This window comes from Marmota marmota, unplaced genomic scaffold (genome assembly GCF_001458135.2).
Source record: "Marmota marmota marmota unplaced genomic scaffold, marMar, whole genome shotgun sequence".
In the NCBI taxonomy this organism is placed as follows: Eukaryota; Metazoa; Chordata; class Mammalia; order Rodentia; family Sciuridae; genus Marmota; species Marmota marmota.
Window position 1 is genome coordinate 245,773 of NW_026000173.1, and position 9,823 is coordinate 255,595.

At 30.9% G+C, this 9,823-nt stretch overlaps 1 pseudogene; it reads right to left on the bottom strand.

Annotated features, from left to right (window-relative positions):
* The window catches only part of LOC107159894, an 11,242-nt pseudogene extending 5,918 nt beyond the window's left edge, over positions 1-5,324 (bottom strand).
* Between the last annotated feature and the right edge of the window lie 4,499 nt (positions 5,325-9,823).

Consider the following 9,823-nt stretch of genomic DNA (forward strand, 5'->3'; position numbering starts at 1 on the left):
TATATATATAAATATGTGTGTATATACATGTATAATACATACATAATTATATATATATATATATATATATACACACACATAATTATGAGTATATATATATATGTGTGTGTGTGTGTGTGTGTGTATATATAGTGGAAATTAAGTTATATATTAGAATATATATAGAAATTAGTATATATATGGAAATAGTATATGTATAGTGGAATATATATATATATATATATATATATATATATATATATACACATACACATACATATAGAGTGGAAATTAAGTTATATGTGGTGTGTGTGTGTATTTATATTTGTGACTAAAAGTTCATGCTAACACACATACACACATATTTATTTGTATACATATATGTGTGTGCATATTTTTCTTTATTCTTTTAAAAATATATACAAAGAGTCACAGAAGTTTTCCTTTTCTGCTCTGACTTAGAGTAACATAAATTTGTGAAGATTATTTGCAAATCAATAATTTTCCATACTGAGGAAGATTGGTATTAGTTCTTTTTTTATAAGTTTGGTAGAACTTGGCTGACAATCCTTCTGGTCCTTGGCTTTTCTTTGTTTATAGGCATTTAATTACTACTTCTATACCTTTGCTTGGTATTAATCTCTTTAGGTTTTCTTTACCCCATGGTTCAATTTGGGTCAGTAATATGAGTCTAGAAATTTGTCATATCTTCTATATTTTTTTGTTTATTGGAGCATAAATTTTCAAAATAATTTCTAATATTACTGGATTTCAGAAGTGTCTATTGTATCTCCCTTTTCAACTCCAATATTGTTGACTTGGGTCTTCTCTCTTTTTTGGTTAGTTTGGCTAAGGGTATGTCAATTTTTTCAATGAACCAACCCTCAATTGATTCTTTGTATTTTTCTTGACTTCATTAATTTAAGCTCTCATCTTAATTATTTCCACTCTTCTATTTGTTTTAGAGCTTTGAGGTATAACATTAGATTATTTTTTAATATAAATATAAATGCTTAATGTACCATCTCTTGGTATTTATCCAAAAGAAATAAAATCAGGATATGATAGTGATATAGGTACATTAATAACTAAAGCAGCATAATTTACGATAGCCAAATTACGCAACCAGTCCAGATGCTCAGGTGAACGCATAAAGAGAATGTGGTGTATATATACATGATGGAGTTTTCCTCAGCTATAAAGAATAAAATTATGGTATTTTCCAGTGCATAGATGAAATTTATGAAATAAGCCAGACTCAGAATGTCCAGAGTTGAGTGTTGTCTCTCATATGCAGAAGCTAGAGCAAAAAAATGGGGGCAAAATACAGGAGTTGCAACACCATGAAAACTGGAAAAAAATGGAATTGAGGAAGGAGGTTGAGGGATTGGGAAGGGATGGAAAAGGGGAGGAATAGCAGAATGAGGTCGACCAAATCATGCTGTATACCTGTGTGAATATACTATAGTGAATTTTACTGTTTATTTTTAAGTATCAATTTATATAAAAAATCAGGTCAGGAAAGGAAGTAGAGGGATGGGAGGAGAAGCTGAAGGAGAAGTTACTAAGAACCAAAATGGAACAAATTATATTCCTTGCATATGTGATTGTCAATATTGATTGCACTATTATGTATAGCTATAATGTACCAATAAAAAAAACATTTTCAGCTGGGCATGATGGCACACACCTGTAAGCCCAACAGCTCAGAAGGCTGAGGCAAGAGGATTGTAAGTTCAAAGCCAGCCTCAGCAAAATCAAGGCAAGTTACTCAGTGAGACTGACTCTAAATAAAATTTAAAAATAGGGCTGGGGATGTGGCTCAGTGTTGGAGTTCCCCTGAGTTCAATCTTGTACCCACCCATCCTTCCCCCCCCCGAAAAAAAAAGTTAAAATATCTTTCCATACTGGCTTTTCTGGATTACCAAGCAAATAAAATTTAATACTAGATTTTCTTCTTAAAGCCATAGCACATAATCAAATTAAATGAGAAAAGAGAATGCATTAAGCATTTTAAAATTCACTAGAGAAAGAAGTCTAGGAGCCCTTATACTTTGCTTGTTATACCTGTATATACCCAAAAATATGCCAAAATGAAAGAGAAAAGTCTAATTATTTTCCCATCACTACATATAAAATCTCTCTTTATCCAAAACCCTCTAGCTCCCCCACCATGTCATTATTCTTCTTCATAAAAAACTCTGCAAATGAATTGTCCAGACTGCTAATCCTATATGTTGCTTGACTTTTCTCTCAGACTTGCTCTATGGGGTATCCCCACTACAATTCATCCTTTAAAAACCAGATCATTAATTATATAATTTGCTAAATCAAATGACCAATTAACAGAACTCATTTTACTGAATCTATTATTGGTGTAAAACAGTAGATCAGAATCTTTTCCTTGAAACATGTTCCTTTGCCAGTCTCCAGAGTGATCTTTTCATAATTAATTTTGGGATATAAAACATATTATCAATCTAACTTACTGAATCTTCCACATCTCTCCAAATTGATAATATCAGAAGACTCCATGGCTCAGACTGGGATGTTTTCCATTTTCCACAAACATACATTCCCTAAATTTCTCCTAAATTTATATGTCTACCATAGAATTTTACCCAAACTATATGTCCATATATTTCACTACTGACAAAGCATCTATGCTTGAATGTTTAACAGAGATCTCACACATCACTTCTAAAACCATGATCTTCTGGACATGATGGCTCATGCCTGTAATCCCATAAATTTGGGAGGTTGAGGCAGCAGAATTAAAAGTTGTGAGTCCTTAAGCAATTTAGTGAGAATTTGCCTCAAAATAAAAACCCGAAAGGGATGGGGATGTAACTCAGATAAAGCAACCTTAGGTTTAATCCTAGGTACCAAAAAATAAAAATATAAAACCATGATCTTTGGACATAGATGGTTATTAAATGCTTGTCATATAGCTGGATGGATGAATGGATGCTTCAAACATGAAAGAGAGAGAGAGAGAGAGAGAAGGAAAAAAGAAATTATGAAAGCATAAATTAAAGATGAACATCTGTTTTTAAGAAGAAAGAATGAAACATAAGAAAAAAATCAATATTTAATAAAAGCACAAAATAAACCAAATTTTTTTGTTTGTTGAAGCTCGATGATGCTTAGAAGAAGCTTAATAAACTAGTCTCTAGTTTCAGTTTTGTTTACAAATTCTCCCCAAAGTATTATTGAACAACTTTTAAGAATATGTATTTGAAATCATTTTTTAAAAAGCTTACTTTCTTCTATAATTTGAAAGATTGCATTTTTAGTAGGGAAATGAGAAGAAGGAATATTTTTTTAATTTTTTTTAGTTGTAGATGGACACAATACTTTTATTTACTCATTTTATTGGGTGCTGAGGATCGAACCCAGTGCCTCACACATGTGAGGCAAGTGCTCTGCCACTGAGCCACAATTCCAGACCAGAAGGAAGTTTTTTAACCAATAAGAAAATAATAAAATCCCGACCCTATAATTTCATAACCAAACGATAAAATTAAGAATACATTTTAAAAAGGGATTAAATTAACTCTTAAACACAAGTAAATGAAAATTGAAACAGAAAAAAATCACTAATAGTTTCTTCCACTTGACAAATATTTTAAAAATCAATCCAGCAATGTTAAGAGGAAAGTAAACAGAATCTCAGCAATATTTATGGCAAACTAATATTCTAGATAACAATTTTTAATTTTACCATAAACTTTGCAAAAATGAATACATTTTACACTGAAATTGTTCTACTAGAAAAATTAAACTAATCAATAAAATAACTTTTAAAGCTGTATAATAAAGGAAAATTGAAAAACTGTATAATAAAGGAAAATTGAAAACAATCCAATGTCTGCTCCTAATAAATTGACTAAATAACTTTTGTAGAAATATTATATTGTAACTTAAACTGATATTGCAAATAAATAATTGACAATAAATGAAAAACATTCATAATACTGCATGTTACAAAAGAGTAAAAAGAAGTCTGTGAATAGAATTGCCACAATCCCAAATATGTATGATGCTCCATAATTTCATAGAAAAAATGTAAATGATAACACCAATAAAGAGAAAAGGATATTTTATCTAGCCTGTGAGATTATAGGTAGGTCATCATTATGTTATCTATATGCTTTTCTCCATTTTAAGTTTTCAAAAGGAAACTTTATTATAAAATTTTGTACTATGAATAAATATCTTTTAGAGAATAAAAGTTAAACAGTACATTTTTAAGAAGTCCCATATCTTTTCATAAGTATAAATTAAATTTTGACTTGTGATACTATATTACTATGTTAAATATAGAAAACACAAAATTCTTCATTTACTGGGAGACATTGTAGAGGCTTAGTTCCTGGGAACTATGAGCTGTTGTTCCTGTTGAAATGCCTCTTACCACAGCCACCAGCTTGTTTCTCTTCTCATACCTACAGTCATAATTAGGAACTGGAGGACTCTCTCCAGAAAGTAAAGACATGGAACTCTCCATGGCCTTCATCTCAATAAAGTCAGAAATCCATATTGAAGAGGTGGAATCCCAGAGACAAATTGCACAATATATTCAGGTCCTTGATGATTTTCTCTACAGCAAAAACCATGGCCAGCAGGTGCTGATAATGCTTAGTAAGATCCTTAGAAGGCAAAGATACAAAGATAGTCTTCCTTTTATTTCTAAAGTAGATAAGTCAAAAAAACACATGACAATCTAAGAAATAAATAAAATATTTGCTGTAGAAAATGTTGAGAAATTGGGTGCCTAAAAAATATTAACCAGACATTCTGATGATTTACAGTCAAATTTACAGTTTTGGCTTTTTTATGTGCAGCTTGAGGCAGAGCAAGTAAGGTCAGAGATGAAGTAAATGTAATTTAGAATTCACATTTTCCTGCCTTGGATTATGTGATATATTTCCGGAAAATATATTTTGCTATATTACCCATGGCAATACACAAAAGTAGTTTCCAATAAACCAATTTAAATGGATATAAGTTAAAAACATTCTCATCACCATGTCCTATAACTTTAAACAAGGTAAAATAATTCTCAGCTCTAGAGTGCTTTTTAAACCTTCTTATGCACTTCAGAGAAGTCAAATACTTACACAAGAACATAATCTGGCATATAAAATTTATCTTCAAAGCCAAATTGACTTCTGGTGTCACCATCAGTCACTCTTAGGAAAAAAAGTCCACCAGTAATGAAATCCCCATCTTGATAGTAGCCAGGAGAAGCGGGTTTCATTAAATAATGAAACAATAGAATTTTTGTCCTGAGATACAAAGAGGAAAACAACCAGCAGAGAAAAAGCAACAGGTAATTTCATATTAACATTGATAAATATTAATATAATTATAAACCTCAAAAATATACTTTGTTGAGAATCCTGTCAAAAACTAATCAATGTTTAGAGTGCTTAAACAGTGCACAAAACATATGCCTCTCCAATCAGTGTGGGGCAAGGTTATAAAGGATTTGATTTAGCCTGATGTTCATATGCTAATATGTAAACATCCTTTGGTTTGTGGGATTATTTCCAACTTTCACTTGTTCAGCCTACATCTCGTGTCCCATTTAGAGTTACTATATGTCTCTAAGGGATCAAAAGTCTCTAACTTTGCACCTGGTATCCATATTCTCATAAGAAAAACATTTAATTAAAAACCAATTTTAAATAACAGAAAACTCCTAGTAATTTTATATTCTCAGTGGATTCTAGAAAGGCCAACGTAAGTACAATAGACTATATGCTGAAATTATGTTGTCATGAGTTAAGAAGCTTCATATAAATAATGCTCTTATTGTTATCAAACAATTAACAAAGCAGGAAGTCACAGAGATCAAGAAGAAGGGTATGAAAGGGTACAGTCAAGTACAGATGCTTCATTAGACTCCTGTATAACATTGGACCCTTGTATAATGTTGGGCAAAAAAGGAATTACCCAATGTATATCTCTACAAAAATAAGCCAAAATATTTTCATTAGATAAAATCATTTCTGATCATTTCACAGAGCCAGTTATTTAGTTATATATGTCTAAAATGTTCAATTGTATATACTTAAGGGGTATAACAGGATTTTTTTGTATGTTTGTTCATGGTACTAGATAAAACTCAAGGGTCCTCTGCCACCAAACTACATCCACAGACATTTTCATTATTTTCTTTTGGGAGAGGGTCTTCCTAAAATGTCCAGGCTGGTCTTGAGCATGAAAACCTCCTCCCTCAGTCTCCCAAGATGCTGATTTATAGGCATGCTCCACTGTTCCCAGCTTGGAATACTTTGATATATGTATGCATCGTGGAATGATTAACTTTTCAATTTTCATATAGTCTTTTCCCTAGCAGCATAATTATTTCAAATTGATTTACTCCACGGAGAAGAAATCAAGGGAATGTTTACAGCTAAGATCTATTATGTGTGAGAATCTGTTTATAGCCTTTGATCTAATAACATGTATTCATAACTACAAACTAAAATGTACATGAGATATTATTTTTTTTCTTCCAATCAAAGTGATCTATATTATCAAGTCTATCCAACCCATTTCGTTTACTATCAAAAAGAGGGTAATATCCTCTCTAAAATTACACACACATTTCATTACTTGGAAAATTAAGAAAAACCCACTTTTATCCTTAGTCCATCTCGACTTCTTCTGATCACCATCTCATTCAGTTGACAGGTGTTCTCTGAAGGACAGTGCTGCTGATTTTGAGCCAAGTTTGAGTAAAGGAATCTGCTAATGCTGACATTCCCAGTACTAAAAGTCCTGCTTTTCCAAGTTTTGCCAGGGGTACATTGATAAGGTATTCATGAATTATGACCATACAGCATTTTATCAATGTATAGAAAGATGGCACACCAAGTTATATATATCCATATTCTGAATAATTCTCAGAAATTTCATATCTTCTGGCTCATGAAATACATGTAGTCGTGTGTGTAAATCTAGTGGATAAAATTACCAGTTGTGAAATTTTTAATTTACTAGATGTTATTGAAATAATTTCTAAATTGCTTGATTATCTAATAGTCCTTCTAATACTTCAAATGTATACCTCTAATTCTGCTGCTAGATCATCTTTCTTATCCTAGCATTAGCCCACATGAAATATTGACAGCACCTGGTAATAATATAAATGCAAATCCTGCTTTGCAAATTCTCTTAGAAATTCTGAAATTTACCCATATTTTCATTAAGTTCACTCACAAAGACAGTTCAAATGATCTTCCAGAACCATGTTCATTTCTCTATTCTATGTCTGTGTTTTATTCTGCTTTCATTGGGCATGTGTCAACCCCTAAAAGATAGATCATACAATTTATAATGTATATGGAGATTTCTTATAGATCATGCAAATTTATATAAAGAGTAAATATAATTGCTATTGCTGATTATACCATTATATCATTTTACTCTTTTCAGGGCTAAATTTTATTTTAAATGTTTCAGAAGCAGATGAATGGGGTACTTACTTTCCAATTTACTGTATAAATACAAAAATTTTTGTGATCTTCACTGGATAAATTTTAGAAGTGGTTTTGAATTTTTATTCCAAATCACATCACTCATTATCTTTGTCAACATATATAAAAAACAACTAAGCTTTTTTTGAATTATGTATGGCCTTGCTTCACTCTTCACTTATGAGTAAAGAAGAACAATAAAAAAATCACAGAATAAATAAAACTTAAAGATCTTACCATTTCTGATTGATGCTTTTTGTTGGTGGTGTTGCTAGGGATTGAATCCAGGACCTTGTGCATGCGAGGTAAGCACTCTACCAGCTGAGCTATATCCCAAGCCTGATGCTATTGCTTTTTTAAATAATAATTAATTACATGTTGTGAACAATTTAGTTCTTAATTTTCTTCAGATTTTAATTTTTAATAGCTTTGGTCAAATGTAGTCATCATGTTTAAAATACTTCCACATCAAAGAGGTTTTTTTTTTCTTTTTAGTTTAATCAAAAGAAAAATAAATTCATTGGATCGCAATACTTCTTTGCAAAATTATCAAAAAGTTATTATTTTATTGTTTTATTTAGAATTAAGTAAGACATAGATGTTCAATAGGATTATAGTCCAGAAGAGACAAACAGGTTTTTTCTGATGGTGGCACTTGCACCTTCAGTAACTCAAAAAAGCAGTCTGTCTAGGATTGGAACTCAGCATGATCTGCAGACTTATTCTTTCAACTTAAAGGAATTTTTCTTACTTTCTTATACATTTTAACAACAGAGACATATTATTCATATGTCTAGTTAGGGTGTGCATTCCACTCTTATTTGGAATACTTAATCTCATTCCTCTTTACTTTGTAGCTCTATTATTTCAGTTTCCACTTTATGTGTGGAGTGATACTTTTATTTAGTGAAACATTATTTTACATCGCACTGAAACACCAAATTATTTTCTAAATATCCAGCTTTTCAGTAACATTAGAAGTTGTTTTTCAGTAAAATAACTTTTCATTTCTGCTTTGGCATGTAAGGAAATGTGAAGTTATTTGTCTTAACAGTTTTAAACTGAACAGAGAAATCAGCAAGATTTAAGAAGCAAGTCAGAGGGCAAACCCTTGTTCACAATATTTCAGAGACCTAAAGACAAATACAGAAAATTATATCTTCTTCTAGCAGAAACTTCTTCTAGCCTCAGTTTCACACCAAGAGGAAGAAAACGGAGATGTACCAGCAACGGTCCAGTCCAGATGCACAGGATCACCAAAGACAGATCCAATCACACAACTGTAGAATGTTTCATCTTCCCCACATCTTACCACTACATTACTAGAGACACATATGTTTAGAAACTTCTTTTACACCATACATCATGTCTAGCTATCAAAAAAATTATAAAACATAAAAGGCAGAAAACATGGTTTGAAGAGACAGAACAAGCATCAGAACCAGTAAGATATAGCAGGGATGTTGGCTAATCAGATAGGAAACGTAAAATATCTATGATTAATATGCTAGGGGACCTCAGACAGAAAACTTAAAACAACTATGATTAATATACTAGGGGACCTAATGAACAGGCAGCATGCAAGAATAAATGGACAATTTAAGTAGAATTATGAACTTTCTTATAAAGAACCAAAAAAATGCTAGAGATAAAAATCACTATAAAAAAGTCATAATGCCTTTGATGGGCTTATTAGTCACCTTCGCATTTTTGAAGAAGAAACCCTGAGCTTAAGGATATCTCAATATAAAACTTCAAACCTGAAAACAAACAGAAAAAAAAAGAAAAGAAAAAAGAGAATATTCTAGTCTGTGAGTCAACTACAAGAGTTGAATAACTATTATAGAAAGAAAGACAATAAATATTTGAAGTAATAATGACTGAGAAATTTCCCCAAATCAATGTCAGACACACCAAAGTACAGACCCAGGATCTTCAGGGAACACCAAGCAGGCAGACCAATGGAAACAGATGTGCACACACACTCATACACACTTGTACACATAAGCATAACATATTCTAACCACAGAAAATCAAAGGTAAAGAAAAATTCTGAAAGAAGACATATAGTATATACATATGGTAGATATATTATCTTTACCATATATAATAAAATATAAACATATTTAATAGCCATATGATGTTAAACATTTCATATATATATATATATATATATATATATATATATCACACTATGTAGGTTAGTTATATAGTATAACATAAATATGTATATATATGTTAGTTAAATATGTATGTGTATATGTGTGTATTATATATACATATATATTAATATATACACATATATTATATGTATATATATATATATATATATATATATATATATATATATATAT